The sequence below is a fragment of the Coloeus monedula genome (genome assembly GCF_965178545.1).
Source record: "Coloeus monedula genome assembly, chromosome: 38".
Lineage (NCBI taxonomy): Eukaryota > Metazoa > Chordata > Aves > Passeriformes > Corvidae > Coloeus > Coloeus monedula.
Window position 1 is genome coordinate 653,308 of NC_138818.1, and position 27,574 is coordinate 680,881.

At 48.2% G+C, this 27,574-nt stretch overlaps 1 pseudogene across 1 annotated transcript in view; it reads left to right on the top strand.

Moving 5' to 3' along the window:
• The window catches only part of LOC309584241 (matrix metalloproteinase-17-like), a 34,494-nt pseudogene extending 14,397 nt beyond the window's left edge, over window positions 1-20,097 (top strand). Inside the window, exons 5-11 of the transcript in view lie at window positions 8,168-8,250; window positions 11,774-11,919; window positions 17,533-17,611; window positions 18,334-18,422; window positions 19,086-19,330; window positions 19,706-19,871; window positions 20,057-20,097. The product of the transcript in view is annotated as a matrix metalloproteinase-17-like (transcript). The remainder of the gene's footprint in view (window positions 1-8,167; window positions 8,251-11,773; window positions 11,920-17,532; window positions 17,612-18,333; window positions 18,423-19,085; window positions 19,331-19,705; window positions 19,872-20,056) is intronic.
• The last annotated feature ends 7,477 nt before the right edge of the window (window positions 20,098-27,574 follow it).

Below are 27,574 nucleotides of genomic sequence, written 5' to 3' on the forward strand. Positions count from 1 at the left end.
CTTTTCACAGAAGAACTCCGAGGGACATGAAGACCACATAAACCATGATAAGACTTGTGATACTTTTCTGCATCCTACCACAACACCAGGGCCAAAAACCAGCTGAGTGGCCATGGTCTGAAGCTACCATTAGGTACACTAGTGCTCTAGGATCCTATCCCAGAGATCGTCGCCCGAACCCAGCCACTGTAGCACTGCACGACTCTGAGGTATACCGTCCAAGTGAATGGGGATGGGACTTGAAGGACTTGACTAGAATCCTGTAGGGTATGCCCAGCCACTGCCCTGGAGGGACATCTGCTGAGATAAGGAGAGTGCTCAATCTCCCAGCAGAACTCTCCTGGAAAGGCAACCACTTTGCAGTTACGGTGAGAAGACAAACCCAGAATCCTCGGGGAGACCCTATGCAGATCGTTTGTAGCCCATTGGCCTTTACCCTCTGATACCCACCCACTGTATCCCTATAAGAGCTAGCCCCCTGTCCCTGCGAGGGCAGAGAGATGTTCGTCCCTGGCCTCCCTTCGCCGGGTACAGACCAATAAAACTACCTCGTGTGGAACAGCTACACGGGCCTCTTGTCTCTCTCCCTTGTCTGGCCTGGAGGCTGCCCTGCAGAGCTGAGCTGGAATCACGAGCTGACAATCACTAAAGAGCTGACAGCTCCTGCACGGGCCCTCCAGCCAGCAGCTGAGGGAAGACACCGGGCCTCCGGAAGGCGATTCCTTTTGGGACCATCTCTCCAGACCGGTCACAGCTTCCTCGGTCAGAGCTACTGACCCCATACCAGCTGCCATAGAATCCTAAATGGAACAATTGGCGAAAAATTAAGGTAGGATGCAGAAAAGTAGAGGGATCTCTTTACGAGAAAGCTTCCACCATTGCAATCACTGGAAATTTTCTAATCATTGCATTAGGGCTGAACCATGATGGAGCTGTTCTCTATCCTTTCCAGCATAGGGAATGGGCCTGTCAAATTGATGAGAAGTGGCAAACTGTTAATTTGGAAACTTGTATTGTTGGACAACAACAAGGGTTCATCTGTGAAAGTAATACAATTAGAGCTCAAGACATTTGTTTGGATACAGAACAAAATAGCTGTCATTTTGAAATTCATCCTAACAAGAGTCCTGAAACAGTGCTTGTGTATATAGGCAATGGATGTGCATGCTTAAGAACTGCTTGTGATAAGGTATTTATAGGAAATTTAGTAGTAGATACTAAGAATCATTCAAATTTTTATGTTTGTAACTTTACTAAAATCACAGGACGTGATTTCTGTTCTTTAGCCCCAGTTACTTCTTATCACCTTTTACAGTCCAGTTACACACTGATCCACCAATTATTGCCTACCCCCATTGGAATGAACCTTACTTTGGTAAAGCACTCGTTGCTCCACCAAGATTTAATCGAAATTTTGGAAAAGATCAAGAAAAACGGACAGAAAACCTTGGTAACTGTTCATCACAATGTGAAAGAAATACATTGTGTTCTAGAAAGAGGAAAGAAAGATGCTGAACACAGGTGGCGGGATACTCTTTTTGGGTGGTCACCTACTGCTACAGGTGTCCTGAACAAATTGTGTCATCCCATCCTTGTTCTCTTGATTTTAGTTTTGATTGGGTTTGTTTTATCAGCAATCTTACACATCATGAATTGCAGAATGATGAAACGGTTGACATCTGTAATAGATGTGCACAATTCGGAAAATATCCCATCCACTGTGGACACCCCTAAGGTTATTGACACAAGACGAACTACATGAGTATTAAAATAAGATGTGATAAGAAATTAGATGTGTATTTTGATTAAAAAATTACATCTGTATTTTGATTTAAAATTACTTATTCCTTCCTTTTTCCTTTTCTTTTCTTTCTCTTTTCTTTTCTTTCTCTTTTCTTTTCTTATTTTCTCTACCCTTTTTCCGGGATAGGCTACCAACATTGACGAGTCCTGAAGACTTCGCAACAACACTGAAATCATGCTGATGGAGCTTTCCTGATGACAATCATGAGTCATGGGGTGGTGTAAGAGGCAGTCCAAAGCATCTGCCTCACGATCATCGCCGAGGACAGAGACTGAACACAGCAGTCCTGGCCTGGCTGAGGTGGGATGTCTGCCAACTGTTGCCTACGGGTGTGCCCACTGGGAACTGGTACGCATTCCTGAGGAGAATTAGTGCAGGTCACAGAGGACTGCGCCGTTCTTGCTGCCCAGGCAGGAAGGACTGCGCTGAAGCGGAAAGGAATGACCTGTCCTGTACACCTGTCCTGTACACCTGTCCTGTACCTGCTTCCCAAAGCAACGGGCCCCATAACAATGGCTGTAGATTTCCCAACCTCTTGGCCAGTTGCCCCTCGCTTCTAAAAAGGGTTATAAAGAGACTTTCTGAAATAACTGAGATGAGATCTCCCCACGGAAAGCAGACCAATCTATTGGCAGCAGAGCACGAGGACTTCGTCTCATCCGTTGGTAGCTATTCCCCCCCCTTTCTTCCTCTCTACTCTTTTACTTTGTTTTCTTTATCTCTCTCTCTCTCTTTCTCTCCTCTATCGCATTACTGTGTTGTGGGCACTTAATAAAGGTGCACTGTTTTGATTAAAACTGAAATCCTTTGTGTCTTTTTACACTCTGAGATCATAAACGAACCATCACAACCCCCACTTGTATTAGCGGATCGTGACAGTATCACATGGCTCCTTCGGGTCCCTCTGTTTAGGCTTAACTGCTTGTTGGGTGGAGTCGCGGGAGACAAGCACTCAAGGCATGATGTTCAGCAAGTCTCGATTTATTTTTCAAAACTACACTTACTTATAGTACCTTTAATTAGCTCATACATATTGCAAAAGTCGAGCTCCTCATTGGTGGGAGCTATTCCGTGGGATCTGCAAACACAGTGGTCTTATCTTCCTCTTCCATATGGTTTCTGTCTTCTTACTTATCTGAATGCACATTCTGTTATCTATGCAACTTCTTGCTCAAGGACTCAGTGTCTGCATCTTTACTAAGCCTGCTGTGTTATCATGACCTTTGCTTTTTAGCCATTCTTCAGAAAGACTCTCAACACTTCCCCTGTTTTCTTTTTGCATGATCATAGTCATATTGACTGACTTCGAAATTAAATTTTTTACACATGACATTATACAGCTAAGCATAAGTAAACCAAGCAAAACAATTATTAGCAACAGCATTAAGGATTTAATCACACTTTTCATCCATCCTTCTAAGCCCATCCACTCTGTAAGTCCTTCTAATCCGAAAAATCCGGAGTCTTTTTTTTATTTTTTGGGAGTGTTCAATCAAATTCTTAATTTCGGCGTGGATGGACTTAGAATGATCCTCAAGATCCATACAGCACATTCTTTCAAAGTCTTCACAGCCATGGCCGTGGGCTAAGAGTAGAAAATCTATAGCTGCTCTATTCTGAAGCAGGGCGTGTTGGACTGAACTCAGATCTTCTGCAAGTTCAGACAACACTCGGCTGGTACCGTTTGCCTGTTTAACTACCCAACATGCCAGTTTTTCTAAGTGACGATGGGCTCGTGCCGCAGCTGCACCAGGAACAAAAAGGGAGGTAAAAAGCACTTCTGATTTGCTCCATAGCGTGAGGTCATCCTGACATTCAGGTGTTATAGTTTCTGTTAAAGACCTCTGCCATCGTGTTCGGTGTGTAGCATTAGGATGGTGCTGTGGAAGTGCAAGACTCAGTTGGCCAAAGGTACAGGGCCCACCTACAGGCCTGGATGGAATACCTGACCAGGCACGATTCCCACAAATTAGGAAAAACCCTCTGGGTAACTTTCGAGGGAAAAACGTTCCAGGGGCTGCAAGAGATCGATTTCTCACGGTAACGTTGCACCATTCTAAATCCCACTGTGAAGCATTGCCAATAGGATAAATCAAGGTGGGGTTGGATTCATTCAGTCGACAGCCATTAAGGCTGCCCTCTTGGCATAAATTACGTGAACTATTAATATAAATACAGGCTGTAGCGTTAAGAGAATCAACTAGTTCTATCTCTTGTGGCTCAGGGCCCACCGGGAGTTTATCATCCCAGCTATCATACTCTTGTAGGCCAGCGGTAATATTCATTGTGGATTTTAATGGTCTAATAATTTTGAACTGGTTCTGGGTCTCGATTACGAAGTTACGCCATGTATTATCTGTTAGTGGTACTCCAACTAAGCATGTCAAAAATGGGGTACTGGGTGTGGCTAGGGAGGCACAGAATGTTGTGGTGTTCAATTCACGTGCCAAGGAGACCCAGATATTATCTCTAGGGTCAAACACCTTAGGAGGGTAGGAAAGGGGGTGACCCATTACTGAGCCTGCGATTAGCAGCACGATGCTTAAACCGCCGGCAAACATGATCCCACTTTCTTGGGTCAACTTGCCACTGAATGGGGACCCCGATATTTGGTTGGCACGAGGATTGCAAAACTACAGAGTAGCTATCGGCTAAGATCTTTTTTGCTAAATGCTGTACTGACCACGCTAATTCTCTTAGCCGCAGATCTTCAAGATTTTCAACTAATTGCAAACTGTCAATGATATTTTTGCCTGTGAGTTGTACTAATGCTCCTTGAGCCGTCTCACGGTGCCAGTGAAAACTGCAAGACTGACACCAAAACCCTTCTGATAGATGTCGCTGGTGGACCCACCACTGTAAATTACAGCCTCCGCAAAGCAATCTTACCCACGCCTTATGATTATTACAATTACATGCAAAGCAACTAGACTGGCAAAAGCGCAAAAAGTGTCTCTGCAAATGTGGGAGGAGATAACCCTCTATCTCCTGTTCAGAGTCCACAAGGAAGGTAATGTAAAACCGCTGCTCAACTTCCTGCAGGATTTGTGAGATCTTCCTCTGTACCCTTCTTTTCTTCTTCTGTTGTGGGTTGCTCATCAGTGACAACAGGCTTAGTCCATTTGGCCGGAACCCATAGGGGACCTGTCGGAGTGGACACACATAAGTAACCTCTTCCCCAGTACAAGGTTTTTACAGGATCTTGCCAAGGTCCCGTCTTGGGGTCTTTGTAGCGCACCCAAGGCATGGGCGTCGGGGGTTGAGGATAGGTTCCAAGGTGATGGACTCTGCCTGATGCAGCAGGAGACAACGCTTCCGTGGGCGGGAGGTGAGATCAATAGTGAGTAAGGTCAGAGATCCAGTAGAGCCAGGACTTGGCTGACACCTAGGTGCATCACAAACAGGCGGAATGCTTGAAGCCAGATGTGGTAATGGTACTAGTTGTGCTAACTTTTGTCCTGCCGGGATCTTAACGGGAGGATAATCGGTATGTGCTAAAATAAAAATTTCTCTAGCGGAGTCAGCATCAACAAGACCAGTCTCTACTAGGAGTCCTATTGTAATTGCAGATGAACGACTTACAATAAGTCCTTCCATAGCTTGGCCATTAATGTACACAGGTCCGATGACACCAGTGGGAATGCGATGGATTTCTGATGTTAGCAACTCGGTATCTACTGAGGCTGCCAGGTCCAGGCCGAGACTTCCGCTTGTCGCTGGGCGGGGACAGGTAGAGGTGCTGGAGCGGTTACTTGTGTCATCGCACGGCCGCTGTTCGCGCTGGGTCGCTAAATTCTTGCGGCTGTACATTCGCGACGAATATGACTGGGTGTCCCACAGCGATAACACTTCATGGGGCCACCTGGAGCTGGGCGGGGACGTGCTGCTGCCGCTTGGAGAGGAGCAAGGGCTGCCATAACCTGATTTTGAGAGCTAATAGCCTGTTCTTTAAGCCCTTCATCTAATTTTGCTAAGGCTTGTGCTAAGAATAGTTGCGAGCCAGTGGGCATGGTCGCAGCTTTCTCTAAAAGTTGCTGGACAGTCCAATCCCCTGGGGTGGAAGTAATAAGGGCACAAGTGGCTTGGTTACCATTTTGTAGGAGAGATTGTTTTAATAATGGGTCGTGCATGTGCTCTTGCACCCCAGCTTTTGAAATGGCTTCCATAACTTTGTCAACAAAAGAGCCTAAAGATTCCTCTCTGCCTTGCTTAATGTTCATATACATCGGGATCCCACCCGGGGCTCGGACTTTACCCATAGCTTTCTTAGCAACTGCCATAGCTTCCCGTAGCTTGGCAGGTCCTAGTGCCGCTTGAGCTTCTACTCTCATATGTTGACCCTGTCCTAGAAGTTCATCTACAGTGATATCTGCTAACGGATCTCCCTGGGGTCTAGCGAGATCTGCACTAACAGCTGCCTCCTCCCTCCAGCGAGCCTCAAAAAGCAGTCGCTGATGCGGGGTATACATGAGCTTAGTAATGCCTTTAATGTCAGCAGGAAGAAGGGTAAAAGCGTTAAAAATATAATCAAGCATCTGTTTAACTGGTTCACTGGTGACACCGTAATTCCCCACCGTTGCTCGTAGCTGAGCTAACAGCTTCCAATCCAGATTAGTCACCTGCGCGATATTGCCGCCCCCTTGCGGATTAGGGACAAATAAGACAGGGAACGCTATGCTGTCCTGAGCAGCCGCTAGCATGTCAGAATCACCCTTTTGTAAGCCCTCACGAGCAACCGCAGCCCAAAGTTCTCGATGGCCCCTAGCCATGGCCTCCGCGAGGTCAGACTCTGCCCCAGGGACAGGCTCAGGGCTAACAAAGGGGTTTCGCGAGCGAGAACAGTCCGGCGGAGACGGGTGAGGCAAGGGCGGAGGAGCAGGCTGCGGCAAGGAAGGCGTGGGAGGAGCAGGAGGTGGGGGGGGGAAGGCGCGGAAGGCAACTCAGAGGCAAGGGCCTCAGGGGGTACGTGAACCGTAGCAAAGGTGGGGGGATTAGGCGGACCAGAGAAGGGAGAGGGACCATGTTCCCCGTAAAGACGATTACGGTCCTGTGCAACTTTAATCTTTTCTGCGGCTTTCTTTTCTGCCTGTACCATTAAAAGTTCATTATAAACAACTCTCCATAGTTTAGCTATCTTTTTAGCTGGCTTATCGTCATCTAAGACAAGATCCCAGAGTTTGTCACTATACGCGCACCACTGACTTAATTCATGAATGGAGTGGGGGTCAGCGAAAAAACCGTAAGAGCGCGCATGCGTTAAAAGAGCGGGGAGGTCTTTATCAAGATCAATCCCTTTAAAATTACGCTTAAGCAAAAAAGCCTTAAAAAGTTCCTGTGCTGCTTGCCTTTCCATACTTACGACGGTACCGTTGCTAGCCCCTCCAGGCTTCGGCAGCACGTATCGGCGAGCCCGCCTGTGCGGTCGCTCGGGCGCGGAGGAAATCGCTGCAGTATACGAGACCTCTTTCGCCGTCCGTCTAGCTGCGGGACCCGACCCCAACGCAACTCCCCCGTCGCATAAGGCTAGGGCAACTTCTCCTGTTCGGGCGCCAGATGTTGGGTGGAGTCGCGGGAGACAAGCACTCAAGGCATGATGTTCAGCAAGTCTCGATTTATTTTTCAAAACTACACTTACTTATAGTACCTTTAATTAGCTCATACATATTGCAAAAGTCGAGCTCCTCATTGGTGGGAGCTATTCCGTGGGATCTGCAAACACGGTGGTCTTATCTTCCTCTTCCATATGGTTTCTGTCTTCTTACTTATCTGAATGCACATTCTGTTATCTATGCAACTTCTTGCTCAAGGACTCAGTGTCTGCATCTTTACTAAGCCTCCTGTGTTATCATGACCTTTGCTTTTTAGCCATTCTTCAGAAAGACTCTCAACAACTGCTTTCTGCTTTGCAGATCTGTCACCTCTCACTGGCACTTTGGAGCTCAGCCCTGGAGCAGCAGCATCCTGAGCTGCTGGAGTGAGAGGCTGCTTGGCTGTTTTCCATGTCCTGGTGCCCTGGGGCAGCTGGCCAAGCTGCACTGTGCCACTGGGAGTGGGATGCCAGCTCAGCCCTCACCAGCTACACGAGCTGGTGGATATAGAGTGTGTCCTCGATTGACTCCCAGCAATGGCATCTGGTGGCCCAGGGTTGTCAGCCCAAGCTGTCTTCAGGCTGAGGGTTGCCTGAGTTAACCTTGGAAATCCCCGTTCATGTGGCTGGGCTTGAGCATGAGGAGTGACAGATGGGCACAGCCCGTAGTCTTCTCCAGAAGCAGGGGTGAATAAGTCTGTGGGATAGGAGGCATCGGGGGGACACAGCCTCTCACTGCCTGCCTGGGCCCTGCTCACCTGGGCACCTCTCCACAGGCTCAGGCAGGATGTGGCCAACAGGAGCAGCACGCACTTCGATGCAGTGGCCCAGATCTGGGGAGAGGCTTTCTTCTTCAAAGGTGAGCGCCAGGGGTCTGTGTCACCCTGTGGTGGCTTTGGTGTGACAGCACCAGAAGCAGCACAGTGTGGGACAGGCTGGGGTGGGTGGTGAGGATGAGCTGGCTGGGGTTTGTGGGCTGCTCCCACAGACCCAGGGAGACACCTCACTTACCTGAGTGTGTGGCTGGACTAGTGACAATCCAGCACAGCAGTTTTTTTCTGATCCATTGCACTGGACTGCCCAGGTGAAGAACTAAAATCTAATATTTGTGCTATCAGTCAAAACTGAGGTTGAACCAAGGATGAGCAGAGCAGCAAGAGCACTCCACTGCTTTTTTCCTGGATACCTCCAGCCTTCCTTTCCTCCCATGCTTCACCTTCCCTAATGCTGCTTGCCATGCGTCTCTCAAAGACAATGTGTACACAATTGAGGACCGTCTGGTTTCGTGCCAGCAAACACTTGCTGGGAGTGTGTTCCCGGGCTGCCCAGCTGTTGATGAGGATCCCATTGATGCCTTCTCAGCTGTGCAGAGCCTGTGTAGGCTGGACTCTCTGGGCTTGTTTTCTCATCTATCCAAGATGTAAAAATGCCCAGGGGAATTTCTTTGCATCCCTGGCCACCATTTGGCCACCCCAAAGCCATCCACCAGGGAAGCAGAAGCGTTTGCCCCAGGGATGAGCGGCAGCATCCAGGCATCTGGGTATCACAGTGTGAGCCTTGGGTCACAGGCAAGAACAGCAAAAGGGCTCCAGAGAATTTGGTGTTGCCTGTGCCCTGAGGGAAGCACAATATGGAGGCTGTTCTACAACATTATTTCTTTTGATGCCAGCTCCAAAAAGCCACAGTGAAGAAGGGAAACCCAGAGACATGAACTGGTGTGAGGATAAATGGCTGTCTGTCTCTCAGAGGGGAATAAGTGATGAAGTAAAGAGAAATCCATCTTGGTGTCTGTTTTTGGATATATTTATTGCAGGCCAAACAGAAAATGTCAAGAGCACAGGGTCAGTGGATGCCAGTTGCATGTCTCCCTCTAGACCCCAGCACTTTCCTTGCAGCCCCCATTGCTGCCCCCGAACCATCCTGTGCACCAAGAAATGGGGATATCACCTCTGGGGCAGGATTTAAGTGATCCCTAGTGCTGAGCTCTGTCCCTCAATAGGCATTTTATTCTGAGCTGCTCCAGCTGGTTCCCTAGATGGAAAGAAGCCTCTTCCAATGCGAAGGCACTGGGACTGGAGCTCCCCGGAGCTCATAGGCTTGTTGTTTTGAAGGCAATGGTGGGTTATCTGCACTTTGGAATCACGGCTTGCTTTGTAGGTGCCTCACTACAGACTCCTGAAGTTTTAAACGCCTTTGCCCTGTGTATGTGTGTCTGCATGGTGTGTGCAGCAGTCTTGCCAGATGCAACCAAACTCTGGACAGTGTGGAACACAGGTGGGATCAAAATTACCTGGAATTAAGAAAGCAATTGCCTCAGCCCATCACCCACATCTTGGCGCAGCAGGACCTCACACTTGGCTTTCATCACGTTCACTTTGCCAGCTCAGAGCAGGGTTTAAATTGAGCTTTTTAAACAAACATGGGGTTGGGATTTTGTTTTTTAAATTATTTCTGCATGCTAAAGGCAGCAGTTCCCCTGTGGATCTGGCTTTGGCTGATGATCATCCATGCAGCAGCAGCACTGGCTGGGCCGTGGCAAATCATGAGCCCAGGCAGCCTGGGGCCATCACGTTCAGAATTCCTTGCTACTTAAGTGCTTTATTTTCTTTCTTTTTCCTGATAGCTTATAAAAACCCAGCCAAAGTAACCAACAGCTCAGGCTATTCCTGACTTTGGGGGTAGATTTAAGGCTTCCCTGCTGCAGCTGCTCACCTGCTGAGCCCATCACTTGCGAAGGGATGAAATGTCAAAAGTACTCAGGCTTCCCTTTGCGTCTCCAATGAGCCCAGGGCACTTCAAAGTTCAGATACACATCTGCTAAAGAAGGAATTAAGTTGAGCTTTATTTCTTGCTTAAAAAGTGACAATCAGACCTCGTCTAGTACCTTGCTAATCACAGAGGCAGATATCATCATTATTTAATTACATATGTTTCCGTTGATGTATATGGCCACCAAATTTGAATCTTAGGATCTTTTTACATTCTTAAAAAGAATCTGTAATTATGAAATTCCTACCATATTGGAATGTATTATTCATTTATGTTTCAGTAAGACAGAGCAAATATGCAAACTGGAGCAGAAGAACAAGAATATGATATAAATCTTTATAATTAGAATAAAACTCCCTCTCTGCAGATGTTAAAATGTTAGTGTTTTGCCTCCTGTATTATAAGGCTAAAATCCAATTTTCATAAAAGTTTAAAAGCTGGTGTCACAGTCTGCCAGCTCTGGAGAAAGAGCTGAGCGTGTGGGGAATACAAATCTAAAGATGCAGCTTTGGTTTCTATTGCTTATCTCCCCTCAGAAATCCATGCAAGACCAGATGCAAATAACATGCAATAATTTCTAACAGGCAATAACAAATACAAGACAAAGTTGAGAGTTGCCTCTTAAACATCTTGCTCCAGCTCACATCACTCTGTGGAGCTCTCTGGAGAAAACACAGCATGAAAAGTGCCGCAAAAAGGCTGAGAATCCCAGAGCCAGCACAGAGTTGGGTTTGGAGTTGCCCTGAATACCATTAAGACTCTTCAGGAAATCCCACATAAGGCTTTTATAGCTAGAAAAAGTTTGTCATCCTTCCCACAAAGGATAAATCTGTTTCCTTTTCCATCATGCAAAATATTTCAGAAATCCCCAAAATACTCTTTCCTAGCTGGGGCAGTGCTGCTGCAGGTGTTGAAGTGTGTTTGCTGGCACCACCAGTACATTCATCCTGGAAGCTCTGCAGGACTGCAGTCCCTGTTTAGTATCCTGCACCTCTAGATGGTACCAAAGTCCTTAATTGTGGCTCCTTCCCCACCTCAGTCCTTCTGGATTTATTCTGATGGTTTCCTCCTCCTCTATTTTCTTGCTCCCTTTCTTCATTACAAAAAAACTCCTCTGGTATTTCTGTGTTTCATTGTAACATCCTAGACATTTCCAAACATGAAAGCAGCTGGACATCCTGTGTGCAGGAAACTGTGGCTGCTCCAGGAGAGGAGGAACAGGGATGTTTTTTTGGACGCTCTTGCCTAAGGCTGTTGGTGCCTTGTCCCACCAGCTCGCAGGATGTCCCATGCAGAGAGGAGGGAGGAGATGAAAGGCTCCTCTCTCTCTCCTGCCCTGGCTCAGCGGCGCAGCCTCACACTGTGGCCAGGAGTATAACAACTCCAGTGCAATGTCCAGAGGATTATTTTAATCAAAAAAAAAAAAAGGAGATTTATTCTAATGACTGCCAGAAATAGAAAGCAGTCACAGCTGCTGCTGGAAAGCAGGATGGCTCTAAATCACGGCTCCCACCTCACACACTTTGCTTCCTGATGCTGCTGCCCACCTGGCACTCACCCCCCAGCAAAGGTGGGTTGAATGTGGCTCAGTAATGTCCAGTCTGTCCCTCCAGGCAAGTATTTCTGGAGACTGACTCGTAATAAGCACTTGGTCTCCCTCCAGCCAGCTCAGATCCATAGTTTCTGGTAGGGCTTGCCACTCAACCTGCACAGCCTGGACACAGTCTATGAGAGAACCACAAGATTGTCTTCTTCAAAGGTGAGAGCAAACATGGTGCTGGAGGTGTAGAGCCTGGTGCTAGGCAGGAGACACCAGTGCCAGATGTTAAGCATCTTGAGGGCAGGTCTGAGACCTGTTGTCCATGAGCAAGGCCAGGAGAAATGAGCTGGCAGGAAGGGCGACCAAAAGGTTAGTGATCATGTTCCCCAGAAGATAAGGGAAGTGTCACTGAACATGAAGTTCAGCCAAATGTAACTTAAAACTGAGCTTTTCAAGAATGAAACACAAGCAGGAACCACCCCTACACACACTCACAGGTGTTGTGTTCCTCCTTTGACCTTTTCTCTTTTTAGTATTTGTTGCTGAGAAAAGAAGTCAGAGAGGGGATAAAAATGAAACTTAAGACCTTGGGTTTTCATAATTATATTTCTGTTACTATATTTTGTCTTAAAATAGGTGGTATAATTCTCTCTTTTTATTTAAAAAAACTTGCAAGTTTTCTTTTTCAGAAGATCTGGAGGAACATTTTAACTCTTGGTTTCTGTGCAAACATCCGAGTCCCCCACAGACCATCCACCTGTGCTGGTTAGATGCCACCCATGCACTCAATGTCACCCAAGATCCTGGCAGGCACTGACTCTTGATTCACCAAGGCTGTGAACTTGAAGTGCTAAACACATCCCAGCCCTCCATTCTTCTTGTTTGGAAATGGCTTTTTGTCTTCCGACTGTTCTGTTTGAAATGTGGTGCAATTATCGGTTTCAGAAGTGCTGAACCAAGCACTTCTGGAAGCAATAATTTGATTTCAGTTCCCCCAGCCAGGCCAGAGAGATGGCTCATGTCTCACGCAAGCCCCTACGCTTGCAGAAGCCTTTCCAAGTACAGCTGAAGCCCTCCTGGACTGCCGGCACACTGAGCCCTGCAGAGCCACACCAATCCCTGCATCTCCCCACGGAACAGTGTATGGAAGGCTCTGCCGTGTGTGTCCAGCTGCCTTGGGCAGCCCACCCTGCTCTGCTTTCCCAGAGGGAGTGCGGCCAGCTGGAGCATGCCACCCTTTATGCCTGGCACCAGACCCTCCCAGTCAGGTCTGCAGACCACAGTGGCCCTTGCTCGCTTCCTTCCCTCCCTCCCTCCCTTCCTTCTCTCCCTGTTGGGGATGAACAGACAACCAACCGGGAGCTCAGGTCCAGGGGCTCCTCCCAGCTGCTCAGGAGGCTGGAATTCCAGATGCACCACAGCTGGCATCTTGTCCCTGCCAGGCAGAACACTCTGCGGTCATGCATTATCTGTGTGTTACTCCTGCCTACAGAAACTCAGAATCTTCTTTCCAGCTACAAAATATGTCTTATTCTCTCCCTCCAGCGCTGTTTCATTGATCCCTGGGCAGAAACCAAAGCATACAAATTACCTCGGCCTCTGAGGTCCTGCTGCTGACACATGGGCATGCATTTAAGGGCCTCTTCAGACATTCTAGAAAACCAAGAGAGGAAAAAGTCTGATCCTTAAAACAGGCTATGCAATACCTAAAAAGACACTGCAGGTTCCCAAATAGATGTTGTAAAAGAAGAAAGACTGTCCCAGTGGTTAGAGAACTATGAAGAAATTGAGACATCTGGATTAATTTACGTGTTCACACACAGACCAGGGCCCAGTCCCATCATGCTTCATTTTTATTGGGAAGAAACCCCCATATTGACGGTTCTCTCCCACCCAAGGTCAGGCCAAGGGGATGGCTGTGTAAGACCCTTGAAGAGCAGTGAGTTGCTCGTATGGGATTTATCCAGTCCCTGTGCATCCTCATATCCCTTATAATCCACAGATATCTCAGCCCATCTAGCTCTAGAAAATGGTGATTTCTCTTCCAAAGTGGACTATGCTTGGCTTCTCAGGAGCCAAATACCAGGTAGATTTTAAGGGTCATAAGTCAATGAAACATCCCACTAAACCATTCAATAGCCTTTAAAAACACACAACCAAAAAAATCTCAGGCATAGCAGCTCCCTCTGCTGAGTAAAGCTGACTCTGGTGTTCAGACCAGCTCCCCATTCCACATCTGCCAGCCAGGCCAAGCAGAGGCTGCTGGGGCTGTGGGAGATGTTCCTTGCTTGATTGATTCCCATTGCTTCACACAGGCACAGCTTTTAGTCCTTTAGTGTAAACACCAGCAGATTACTGATTCCTCTTGGAGCTGCAGCCAGGTAGGAGCATAGCATGCAGGGGAAGACAACCTCTCTTTTTTTAGTGGTGGGGGGTGGGTTGTTTTGGTTTTTCTTTTTTTGTTGTTCCACAAAATAACTATCCATAAGCAGCACATGAAGAATCAGAGGAGGCAGGGATGCTTCCATGGCAATCTCCATCCCAACCAAGGAGCCTTATGGAGACAAAGACTGGTGTCTCAGCAGCTGTCCTGATGAGGTCACCAACAGGTGTTCAAAAATTAAGTTCATTTAGCGTGGGGGTGCATGATTTATAAATAAAGCCTGTGAAAGGCTTTCAATGCACCCTTAACTCTTTTGAATTATTCATTTTGATGATCAGAAATGGAGCAGGAGTGGGGCACTGCTGCTGCTGGACAGCCCTCAGAAAGGATGGCTGCTGTCTCCTCCTGGCAGGCGCCTTGCTCATCCCTTCCCCAGCTACTGGCAAAGCCTGCCTGAAGTAGCCATTAGCTCTGGATGCAGCAGCAAGAGGCTCAAGCTCCCCTGGGGTTGAAAATGCCCCACTTCCTACTACCGAAAAATATCTATGTGGCATAAATAGAGCGTCTGCCAGGCTCCCAAGCATTGTCCCATGCCTGGATCCTCCAGTCCCACATGGAGCCCGTTGGCCAACTCTCCTCCACAGCAACATCCTTAGATGGAAAAGCCACCTCCACCCTCCAGAAGAAATGACCTATCATACTGTTGTTGCATATTGCTCAGTTTTGATATTTCCCAACTATTTAAAATCCCAGAGGAGTTTGTGAGGATCAAGAGTTGGAACACTTGTCCTATGTAATAGGAGGGATGAGGATTTCAAGGGGGGGCATCTGAACCCTGAGTGTTTAAAGCCGCAACCTGCCGTAAACGCTGACGTGCCTCGGATTTCCCGGGGGGCTCCTCGGCGGGGGCGCCGCTGACCCCACCACCCGCGTCCCCACAGCGCAAACGCCGCAGGAAGCCGCGCTGAAAGCGCGGGGCGGGCTCAGGCAGCCGAACACACGGAGGCCGCCCCCCCTGAGGCGCGAGGAGCCCGCGGCGCCGTCTGCGTGCCTACCCAAGGGCGCATGCGCACGACGCCGCCGTCTGTGGTGCGGCCTCGCGTTACTGTCGCTCACCCGCTCCTCCATCTTGGGTGGGAGCGGGCGCCGCTGCCGCTGCCGGTGCCGGTGCCGGTGCCGGTGCCGCGGCGTGCTCGGCGTGCTCGGCGTGCCCGCTGCTGGCCTGGCAACTGAACACGGATTTGTTCGGAATCTGACTGCACCACTGTGCTCGCGGTTCAGAGAAACTGTAAACTGTCTTCAGTAGCTCGGCTTAAATTTAGAACACTTTGAGATCTGCTTTCTCACTCACACTGTATTATTAAATGTACATGGAATGTATTGGGGGTTTATAGGCTTAGGGGGGCTTGAGGGGGTCCGAGTAGGATTTGAGGGGTCCTGGGGGGCCATGATTGAGGGGGGTCATGGTTGGGTTTGGGGGAGTTTATGATGGTTTGGTGGTGTCAGAATGAGATACGGAGGGTGCTGGCGGCAGATTTGGGGATCTGAGGGGATGGGAGTGCTTTGGGAGAGGGTTAAGAGGCCGGAGGGGGCTTCCTGGGGCGACCCAGAGGGGATTTGGCATCCTGGGAGGGTCAGGGTGGGATTTGGTGGTTCTGGGGGGCTATGGGGAGGGTCGGGGTCATCAAAGTTGGACTTCGGGTGAACTGAAGGGGAAATTAGGATGTATTTTGAGGCGATTCCGGGCCCCCACTCACCCTTTGCACCCCCTTCTCCCCCTCGCCAGCACCCTCCCCCCAGCATGAACGGTCCCTTGGAGGGGCAGTCCAGACCAGACTCTGCCATCCTGCGCACGCCGCCCCAGGACAGGGAGGGGGGCCTGGATTCGGGCTGCGCCACCAGCTCCCCGCACCAGCCTGGCACAAGTGATCCCAGCAATGCTTCACCAGGAATTTCCTGGTGCACCTTGAGGCCAAGGTTACCCGATGGGCCGCTGAGAACGGGGGGGGCAAATTGTGGGGGAGGACCCCAAAAGGGTGCCCCCCCCCCCCCCAACTCAGCACCTCAGTTGCAATGCTACTCTGGCTCTGAGTTGTCCACTGCTGCTTCAGATTTGGAACCCCCTTTTGGGGGGAGTTTCAGAGGGTTTGGTGGTGCTCCCCCCGCCTTGAAGGAGGATGGGGAGGGAGAGGAAGACCTCCAAAACACCCCTGACTCCCCCCCGCCCCCCCTTCCCAAGTTGAAGTTCCGCAAAAAGTTCTTCCAGAGCATCGTCCAGAGCGTTCGGGGCATCCTGCACTTGAAAGAGGGAGGTGCCAGTGGGGGGGGGCCCACCACCCAGGCACCCCAACCCCGTGCCCCAACCACTGGCTCTTCCCATCCCCCCCAAACTCCAACTCTTTGTGGGGCTCCAGAGACCACCCAAATCCCCAGATTCCCCTTGAGCAGCTGCACCAGGGGAATCCCCTCCCAAAAACAGTGCACAGAGTTCCTGCAGCTGCTGTTCCCTGAGGATCTGGGGGGGGTGCTTGGGGGCTGGAGAACCCCAGAAACTGCGGTAGGGGGGGAAGAGGTGTCACCTCCTGCTCCATCGCGACAGCAGCAGTGCAGCCCTGGAGTTGTTCCTGCCCCCAGAGGTGGGTTGGGGAAGGTTTCAGGGCTGCTCTACTCCTTGGGGGGAGGCCCAGAGGAGTTTGTGAGAGCCAAAAGCGGGTTTGAGGGAGACCCAGAGGGAGCTGGGGGACAGGTACAGGGTGGGCCTTGTAAAGGGTTTGGGCAGGCCCTGAAAAAGTTTTGCGGCACCTTGAGGGGGGCTGAGGGTTCCCCAAGAGGACTGGAGGGGCCGAAAGACGGTTTGAGGTTTTGGGGGAGGCCCAAATTAGGGGGAACCAAAAAATGATTTGCAGGAGTCATTGTGGGAAAAAAACAGGAGGGAAAAGTGGAGCAAACAAGGAAAAAAGAGGGAGTGGGATGGATGGATGGATGGATGGATGGATGGATGGATGGATGGATGGATGGAGCTGGGTGTCCCCAGTGGCTCCCCCCACCCCCCCAAAAGGCCTTGAAGACCTTGCTGAGGCTCTTGTGTGTAATGCTGGCAGCCCCGCATCCAGCAGATCCCAGAGGCAGCACCTTTGTGATCCAGCTGGAAATGGGGTCTGTACCCATATTTTAGGAGTGAATTGGGTGGTTATGTCTTGGCTTTGGGGCTTATTGAGGGCTGGACTCAATTTCTGGGGGAGTTGGGCAGCTGTGCCACAGCTTGAGGGGGCTGCATCCCAGTTTTAAGGGTCCTCAGAGGGGATTGGGAGGGGCTGGACCCCAACTTCGGAGCTTTATCCTGGTTTGGGGACTTACTTAGTGCTTTATCCCAATTTGGGGACTCTGGAGGTCCCCCGGAGGTTTTTGGGGGAATCCTGACCCTGCTGTTCCCATTCCCATATGGACAGGAGCTGCTCCCAAAGGCTCTGGACCCATGGCAGCAGCAGCAGTGGCTCGAGGACCTCAGAGACTGTCCGAGCCCCCAGTGTGAGCCCCCCACACATTTGTGGTGTCTCCCTGTCCTCAGGGACCCCCTTTTCCCCTCTCTCCCAGCTCCCATCCCCTTTTCCCCCCTTTTTCTCCCACTTTTCCCTCACTTTTACAGGTTTTACCTTTATTTTCCCCATTTTTATCTGTTCTTCCTTGTATTTCTTCTTTTTTTCCCGCTTTATAATTTTCTGCCCCAATTATTTATTTTCTGTGTTTCTCTTCCCATTTTCACTTTTTCTTCTCATTTTCCGTCCTTTTTCTCCACTCTTCCTTTCCCCCTCACTTTTTAAATTCCTTTCCCCATTTTACTCCATTTTAAACCAAGTTTCTTCATTGTTTGCTCCATTTTTCCACTTTCACACTTTTCTATTGTTCTTTATTGACATTTTGCTGTCAATTCTTGCCATTTTTCTATAATTATTTTTCCTTTATTTTCCTTCTCTTTCCTGACTTTTCCAAGTTTTTGTTCCTATTTTTGCTTAATTTTTTTGTTTTCTTTTGTCAATTCTGTTGGTTTCATTCCCATATTGCCATTCTTTTCTCCTTTTTTTTCCTCTTCTCCCTTTTTTTTCCTAATTTTTGTGTGGTTTTCTCAAATTTTCTGTGGGTTTTTATCCATTTTAACCTCTTCCGCCCAGTTTTCCCTTTTCTTTTTTCCTCATTTTCCTCTGGTGTTCCCCCGTTCCCCTCCACTAACTTCCTCTTTATACCCCCTCCAGGCCCCACTTTGTGCACCCCAGGCACGACCCCGAGCCCTTCTTGGATGCAGAGCTGTGTCAGAGGGACAACATGGAGCTCCTGGCTCGAGGTAACCCCCAAAGCGCCCTCAGACTGCCGCAGGCCCCTCTCCTGCCCTCCCCTGTTGCCCCAGGTGCTTACGGGGACCGTCAGATCCGCTTGGCCCCTCCGCTCCATCCCCTCCTAGAACTGCCCCTCCATGCCCCCATGAGGAGCCCGCAGGACCCTTCACAGCCCCGCTGCCCTGCCCTTCACCAGCCCCCTGATGCAGCACATCGGGGGGCAGCTGGACCCTGAACTGGGGGGGCATCGGGGCAAATGGACATCCTCTTTGGGGAAGTTATCTTGATTTCGGGGCTTATTTTGGCATTTGACCTAGTTTGGGGGGGACTGGACCTGAAATGGGGGACTGCACCCCCATTTGGGGGGGATTTATCCCAGTTTTGGGGCTGTTGTATGGCTGGACTCCAGTTTTGGGGAGAGCAGGGGTTATCCCAGGCTTGGGGGTGCCCAGTGGGCATTTGGAGGCTGTACCTCAGTTTTGGGAGGATTGGGGGTGATTTATCCCAGTTTGGGGGTCCTTTAGGGAGAGGTTTTGGGGCTTCTTAGGGTGGTGGGGACTTCTCCCTCCCCAGGACCCCGAGTTATCCCCCAAATTGCCACAGGACCACCCTATCCTGGCTTTCCTCCCACTGCCCTCCCAGACATCCTTCCAGGGCTGTTCCTTTTCCAGGCAGTGGTGCTGGACTTGGACCCAGAGCTGGGGGAGGGTCCCCTTTGGCCCCCTATGAGCTGGGGGAGCCCCCCTGGCACCCGCTGGCTGCGTTTCCATGGTTCCACGGGACCCTGTCCAGGCTCCGTGCAGCCCAGCTGGTGCTGTCGGGGGGCGCAAGGGACCACGGGCTGTTCCTGCTGCGGCACAGCGAGACCCGGCGTGGGCAATACGTGCTGACTCTCAACTGCCATGGCAAGGCCAGGGTGAGGGGGCTGGGACCCCTGGGGTTGGCAGTGCAGAACACAGGCTTGGGGGCTCAAAGCATGGGGGCTTGGGCAGTTAAAATCTGGTTTTGGGGGAGCTAAAGGCCAGGTTTTGGAGCCTAAACCCAACTTTTGGGGTCCCAGGTGTCAGTTTTGGGGTCCCGATGCCAGTGTTGGGATGTCAGGAACTGATTTGGGGGCTCAAAACCCAGGTTTGGGCCAATAAAGTGCAATTTTGGAGGTGTCTAAGAGCCATTTCTAGTCTCTTAACCCCCATTCTTAGTTGAGTCCCCAGGTTTTGGGTCTGATCTCCCATTTTTGGGGTCCCTGTCCCCAATTCTGGGGTCCCTGAGCCCTGTTTTCTGGGGTCTGCAGCATGTCTTGGTGTCCCTGAATGAGGCCAGCCGGTGCTGGGTGCAGAACCTCTTATTCCCAAGCATCTTTGACATGTTGGACTATTTCCGGGTGCACCCGATTCCACTCAAGTCAGAAGGCGATGTCACCCTGCTTGCCTATGTCGAGGCCCCACGCTGGTTCTCCGGTGAGGGGGGGTCAGGGTGGGATTTGAGCAGTCTTGGGGTGGATTTGGTGGTTCTGGGGAACTCTGGGGAGGGTCATGGTGACCGAGGTTGGATTTGGGTGAATTTGGGTGGGGTTGAGATGAATTTTCAGGTGTTTTCAGGCCATCCCCCCTCATCCTTTGTCCCCCTTTCTCCCCCTCCCCAGGGCTCTCCCCCCCACACTCGCCGCCAGGCTGGCATGAGTGATGCTGGCGCCAGGCATGGGTGGCCACTCACAACTTTGCCCGGCACTGTCACGACTTTGTGGAGTCCCACCTGGGTGGGCCTGAAGCAGCCGCTGTTTCCCGATGCCTTTCCTGGAGCACTTTGAGGCCAAGGTCACCTGAGTGGCCACTGAGGATGGCAGGGGAACTTGGTGGGTGGGGGCCTCCCAAATGCCACCACCACCCTAGGGTGCCCCTGTGGCTACACGATTCCATCTCTGAGGTGTCTGCTGCTGCTGTGCACTCAGAACACCCTTATTGTGGAGACTTTTGAAAGGTTTGGTGATACCCCCACCTTGCAGGAGGTGTTTTTTTTGTTTGAGTTTTGTCTGGGTTTGTTTGGTTTTTGGTTTTTGGGGGTTGGTTGGTTGGTTGTTTTGTGAAGGCAATTTAATTCAGCAGCATTATAAGAATAAAAATCAGGATTCAGAACAGAGTTGTTTTATTAAAATTAAATGCTTTGGTATACTATATTCCTTGAGTCTGATTAAAGGTATAAAAATGTTATTGATGGGTAAGTAGGCACATGGTTAATGAGTATTTCTGTGATGGGTGCACTCCCTAGCAGACTTTTGACAATTTGACTCCATTTTGCACTCTTTTATTTAGTAGCATACAAATTAGGGCAAATGGCAGAATTTTGCTACCAAATAAATAGTGTTATTTTGCTAAGATAATGTTTAATCTGTATCCTGTGAAAGAAAATGTATTTTGAAATAGTTTTCAAATGCTGGTAAATCTGAGTACAGAATGAATAGATTTCGTTGCTTGTTTGAAAGACCTGGAAGAAATGGAAGCTGCATTTATTACATGATGAGATTTTTGGTTTCTTCTATCAGAGATGTACACTGGAAACTTGGAAGCAATTTGTCTTTGTAACACTGGCAAACAGTTGTAGTCTCTCTCCATTATTGTTTTTTTACAGTTTAGTTAACCTATAGCTAATTAGAATGAGCCTGTTAATGTGTGGTTTCTCTGCGGAAGTTTATTTACTTTGCGAGTACTCACCGAAATCTTTGCTGTTTCTGAAGGTGATTTACAAGCAATAAACTCAGTTTGCCCATGTTAAAAGTACTTTTCTTCTTTTCTTTTTAAGATTGTTACTAATTTTGAGAGCTGATAGTAAGAGATGAAGAAAAATACAGTCTTTGGACTAAATCAGCTTATGAGACCTTCTGAGACCTTATGAGACCTTATGAGACCTTCTGCTGAACTAGAGATGCTTAGAGGCTGTTTCAGTGTCTAGTCAGAGTCCTATTCTTACATAATTTTAAATCCAGACAGTGGCTGCACTTACGGTTTACAGTAATGCCAGAAGAGAGATGGATCCTATTACTTGCCCCGATTGTACTAATATTTACAGGTAGTGTGTTGTTAGAGAAGAACATGTTAATAAAAGGAAAAAACCCTAAACATGTATTGATTAAGGATAATGTGTATATGTGGAGTTTTTTACTGTGTGGGTTTTTTTAACTCTGTCTTTTCAAATCATTGATTTTTTTTAATTTAATTTAAAATGACAGGTATTTCAGAAGAACTGAGAATTATGTGTCTTGTTTTTAGGGTATAAAATAATTTCAGTTTTCTTCATACTTAAATTAATTCCACAAAATATTTAAGGAAATATAGAATTTGTAACTAGTTAAATTGATCTGAGCTTAATCCTGCTGATGTTGACTCTTCCTGTCTTGTTTCAGTAGAAGCTCAGCCCCTATCTTTTATTTACATAAATTTCAGAAATGTATATTGCACATTCTCCAATAAATCAATTATCATACAGATTTGCTTGTTTTCATTGGAGAGTCTGCCCTTCTCCTGGGACGAGAAGGACAAAGTCTCAAGATTTGACACTATATGTCATTCCATAGCTGGCATGATAAGGTCTCCAAATTCCGTGTTGGCCTCATCATCGGTAAGTAGTACCAATACTGCAGTGTTGTGATATATTCTGTTACTTTTACAACTTAAATAAGATTTTTTTTTTCTTGAGATATCATCCATTTCCATCTCAATGGACAACAATGACATTAAAATAATGTTATCTAAACAGTGTTCTGATTGATCAGCATAATATAATCAGGATAATATCATGGCATAATGGTATGTCAGAACAACTTGCCACACTTTAGAAGAAAGACAATTTGTATGTTCTTTGCAGCTCCTAGAGTGCATCCCACTGGAAGAAGAAAGTGTGGAGAGAGTGGCAAGCAGGAGGAAGGACCAGTTTAAATCTGCCCTTGGATACCACTTCCTCACAGTGAGTCTGTGCTGCCTGAAGTACCAAGGAAGTAAATTCTGGAGTATCTGTTTGTTCACCTGTTGAGCTTGGAAGAGACACACTGAACATGAAATTCCAGGGATGCTGCACTTACAGTAGTGACTGGAGTGAGAAGCAGTAGAAGGTGTTCACTGTCTGATTGTTCCCCACCTTCTCCTCAGTTTCCTGGGGCCCCTTTGCTTTTTCCAAGGTCTTTTCTGAAGTGTTTCTAAGTGGCAGTGAGATTTTCCGCAGTTGGAATTTGTTTCAGGAAGTGTGTCTCATTGTATAGTCTGCAATTAAACAGTTCCCATGCCAGGATAATTGCAGTGGAAGAAGGCAAATGAAGGCAAGGGTCTGGACTAGGATGCCCCAGGCCCCTGCCAAGCACAGGTTACAAAATACTAAACCACCAGGTTACAAAAATACTAAAAGCCCAGGTTGCAAGATACCAAAAAAACCAGCACACAAAAATACCAAAGAAACAGGTTTCAAAAATACCAAAAACTCAGGTCACAAAATACAAAAGCTCAGTTTCTAAACCACAAAAAAAAAAAAAAAAAAAAAAAAAAACAACAACAAAAAAAAACCAGAATAAGTTAGTTTCAAAACAATAGAAAACCAAATTTCAAAATACCAGAAAACCAGCTTTCAAAAACCCAGTTTCATAATACAAGAATACCAAGTTCCAAAATACCAAAAAACCTCAGTTTCAAAATACCAGAAAATCAAGTTCCAAAAAATCAAAAAAACCCAATTTCAAAATGTCAAATTCCAAAATACCAATTTTCAGATGTCTTAGATGTTCAGGATTCCCATACCCAAAAAATGCCTTCTTTTGAAAATGGGATCTGTGCTACCAAATTGGGTATTTTCTCCTCTGAAAAGCTTTGCCTTGATGACCATCAATACACATAATTTATTAATTTATTGATAAATTAATAATTTTTAATTATTTTTATTAATTTATTTTAATAATGTAGCCAGATGTACAAAGAATTTTACTTTAAAAGAAACACTTGTAGTAGTTTTCTGTTTAGTTTGTGTCTGTGAGAACTAGGATTTGGGCTGGAGAGCTGTGGTTGAGAACAAAGGATGGAGTAAATCTGCTTCCCAGATGCACAGGGAAAGACTGAGTAGCAGGCAATGGGAGTATTTATAAACTATATCAATATTTCAATATATCAGTTCAGGGTGGTGTGGTGATCTGTTTATCCACTGCTTTTCCTATCCTATATTGTTCCCCCCCACTTTCCCTTGCCCCTAGCCCTGGCCACTCCCTCGGGCTCTCCCTATTGGTTCCTGTACCCCAACTCTGCTCACGTTGTGCCCCTGAGCCCCTGACAAAACCCCCCTGCTCTCGGATCACAAGGTCTCTTTGCCTCTGGGGATCACTGGGACAAGATGTAACCATTAAAGGTCCTCTGAAACCCTTATGGAGAGACCCTTCTCGCCTCCTTTGCTGTCACTGTGTTGTAGAGCTGATAGCTGGCCAGAGCAAGACTGCGGAGCCGTCCGAAAAGGGAGGGCGAAATGGTCGCACTGCCCTAAGCAGCTCTGCTGAGCTCTCAGAGAAAGCTGCAGCTTGCTAAACCAAACCTGGCACTACAACAGGGTGGAGCAGTGACGGGAGTGCTTGGGTTCAGTCTGGGCCTGTCAGGCCATAAACAACCCAACCAAACCTGTGACCCCTCAAGGGATGTGTCAAACGCTTTGACAGAAATCCAAGTCAGTAATGATCCCAGAGGAAAAATTACCAGTAATTGCTTATGTTCTGTGGGGAATTTCCTCGATAATTACAAACCTCGGACGTAGGAAATTTTGGAGGCAGAATCCCAATTTTGGCCATGGGCATCTGATTGAGAAGGCCAGTTCTTTTCCACAGAAAGGAAAGCCCAATTCCCCAGTGTTTCAGGAGCAGACAGTGGGCTGTGCAGGGGTGGCAATGACCAGCAGGACCTTTCTGCACACCCCCCCCCACCCACTCCAAGGTGCAGCAGCCCCAGGTGTGACTGGTGAGGATGAGGAGAGGGCATGTCCTGCTGGAGGCTGCTTTCAGGGGGTTACTTGGGCACACCTGCACAGGAAGCTGCTGGAGGAGAGAGGCAGATGCGGGGGATACTGGGGGTCTCTCAAGGAATGATGGTTCAGAGCATCTTGCAGGGGCCAGGGGTGTCACTGTTATTCCCCAGAGAATGGCAAATCATGACACAAGTCCAGGTTGCAAGGTATGGCCGAGGCAACCTCGTTTAATCACCCATAACCTATGGTTTGCAAAAGAGAAATTACATGATTGGCCTATTAGCCCACCACCTCCCAAGGTGATAGGTTGAGCAGTAAGATACCCATTTCCAAATATTATTCTTACAAGACAGAAAACAATTCTAATGTTCTCACAACAACCTGCAGGTGCAGAAATGGTTTACATTCTTACAAACTGTTGTCCATCCAGTTCTCATGAGAACGAAAGCTTTCACAGCAAAGCTGTAAGAAGCTGTGAGAAACTGGATTTCTCTAACTGCTTTCTTATGAGAAAGGAAAATTTCACAGGAAAATTCTTCTGTCAGGCCCTGCTAGCATCTACACGGGGGAGCACCTGGATGCACCTGGGCATGGAGCATCGCTTAAAGAAGGTGCCAAGAGACAGACCCTCATGCAAGGGGCAGCACCTGAGCAGGTGAGCCAGCACATGGGTTTGCAGGGGGATCTTTCTCCTTTCCGCTTTTGATTTCATCTTGACAGTCTCTCCCCAGCACCCCCAGTCCCTCTCAAGCACCCTGAGAAAAAAGAGGACTTATGAGGATAAAAGGGGTTTAAATTGAGGGAAGAAACTCCTCTTCTGGTATTGTCTGTGTTTAAACTGGGGAGGTTCCACCTGTTACCAAAAATTCAGTAAAACAAAAAAACTCTTTAACACCAATGTAGTATTAAGAATCAGGCATTCTTTATTCGGCCGGATTCACAGGGGGACAGCTCCTCCCAATGCTGTGCATGCTGAGTACAGGGAAGTTTCTGTTTATATACTGTATTTCACATACATATTCATTGATTGTCCTGGACTAAACATACATATGATAATAATTTCCCAAAAATCATTAATGTATTTCCCTTTCCCTTTATGCACGCATTCCTCTGTCCTGGGGGTCTCTCTGGTGGTCCCTAGTGGTCATAGACCCCAGTGTTCAGCCGACCTGGCTGAGTTGGCAGGGCACTGGGGCTGGTGAGCTTCCAGTTCTCCTTCTTACACAATGGGCATTGTGCAGTAACATAGGCCAGTGGGTTTGGTAGAACAAGCATTGTGTTAGTTCACCAGGTGTAGACCATTTATCCTCTGGTAACACCCCTTCACCTGCAATTTTAAAGGTGTCAGTTAAAGGAAACCTTGCCTTTTCCATGCTGTTAGGGATATCAATTGACAGGAAACCCCCGTTTTCCATTATTTTCCCAGTTAAATGGAGGGCTAAACCCTTGACAATGCTATTTTACAGGATTGAATTGAGAGTAACTCCCTATTTTGAGGGGGAAGCTCAATTCTCCCTCCTTTTTAAGGGTTCGAATTGAGGGAAAAATCCTCCTTTTTCCATCAAGAGATTTAAAGTGAGGAAAACCCCTCCTTTTCAAATATTTTAGGGGATTGTATTAAAGGGGGGAACCCATTTATTTTCCACTGTTTTGGTTTAAGTAGAAATAAACACCCCCTGTTCCTTCATTTTATGGGGTTCAATTGAAGGAAGCATTCAATTGAATTTTCAGCATGAACCTCTGGTCTTTGTGGATTAATTTTCCTGATGTTACCCTGTTAATTTTCAATGTGGTGGGGAGGTGAAGATGTATATTTAAACTGGTATGTGGCCAGAATACTGTGTCTTGTGAAATCTATTTGACAGGAAGCCCTGTTAACACAGATGCTGCCTTTGGTCTTTGCTGTTCATAATATCCAACCAGGACTGCAAGAACAGCAGTCAGGACGTCTGAATACGGGTGGACCCATCATACTCTAGTAAAGGTCTCTAAATCTAGAGATTTGAACTTCTCAGCAGGAGCATGTGGCAGGACATCTCCCCTCTTTCATGGCTGGGGCATTTGGAAGAGGTAACTCAGGCCAGACTAATAGCGCAGCAAAGAGCCAGAGAGCTCAGCAGGAGGTTGCCCCCAGGCCCGTGAGAGTCTGCGACCAAGCCCTGAATAAACATCTTGGTATGAGAACAAATGTGGAAAGAGATAAAGCAAAATAAACATGAGTGACTGTTTGTTTTAGTTTGAAAGACAGGTGTCTGCCAAGGAAGGCAGGAGACTCCCTTGAAATGAAAAAAAATAATGCAACCCGCTTCCCTCCGAATTATTATAATTTTGAAATTAAGGGGTTTTCAGGCAAAGATATGAGGAAATAGGAATAACAGTTCTTTACTATTATATATATATATATGTGTATAACAAGGCAAACAGAGAGCAATAACTCTGGCAGTAACAGCAAACAATCCCAAACCCAGTGCCAGCCTTCTCGGCTGTCAGGCCCTTTCCCCTCGGGTGCAGTTCCGCTCGCAGCCGGCAGGGGCGCTGGCGGCTCTCGGTGAGCAGGGCAGGTGCGATGGTTCCCCCGCGGCTGCAGGGGGCGCTCCGGAGCGAGCTCGGGAAACACGCGGCACTGGCGGCCTGGGATCCCGGGAAGGGATGGAACAAAGGCCTCACAAATCCCTGGGCAGCCAATCCCAGTATCCTCGGGAACGGCAGGCTGGAACAGCAGGGATGAGCACAAATCCCGGGTGGCAGACAAGATGCATCCAAACTGCGGAGCTGCAGTGGGAACCCCCGGAGGGGTGGGCAGGCAGGGTGTGCGGGGCTACAGAGTAGCGAAGGCTCGAAGTAATGGCGGGGGCAGGGCGGCTGCAGCCTGGCTCCCAGTGGGGCAGGGAAGGTGGGCTTGGGATCCTGGGGTTTCCCTGGTAGAAGGAAGGAAGGTAGCTGAAAAAGCAGAAGCATGCCTTGCTGACGAATTCCTTCCAGCCTCTATCTCTGTCCAAATTCTGGGAACCAACAGCCCACAAGCCCCCAGGTGAAAAAGAGTAGCCAGCTGGACCCCTTCTCCAGTGGCTAGGTCTTTTGTTTTTCTTAAGCACCCAGTAATTTTTCCCCCTGGCAACATGTATGGGGAAAATTCTTTAAGAGAAAAAGAAAACAGGAGAACTCCTAAAACCCTAACATT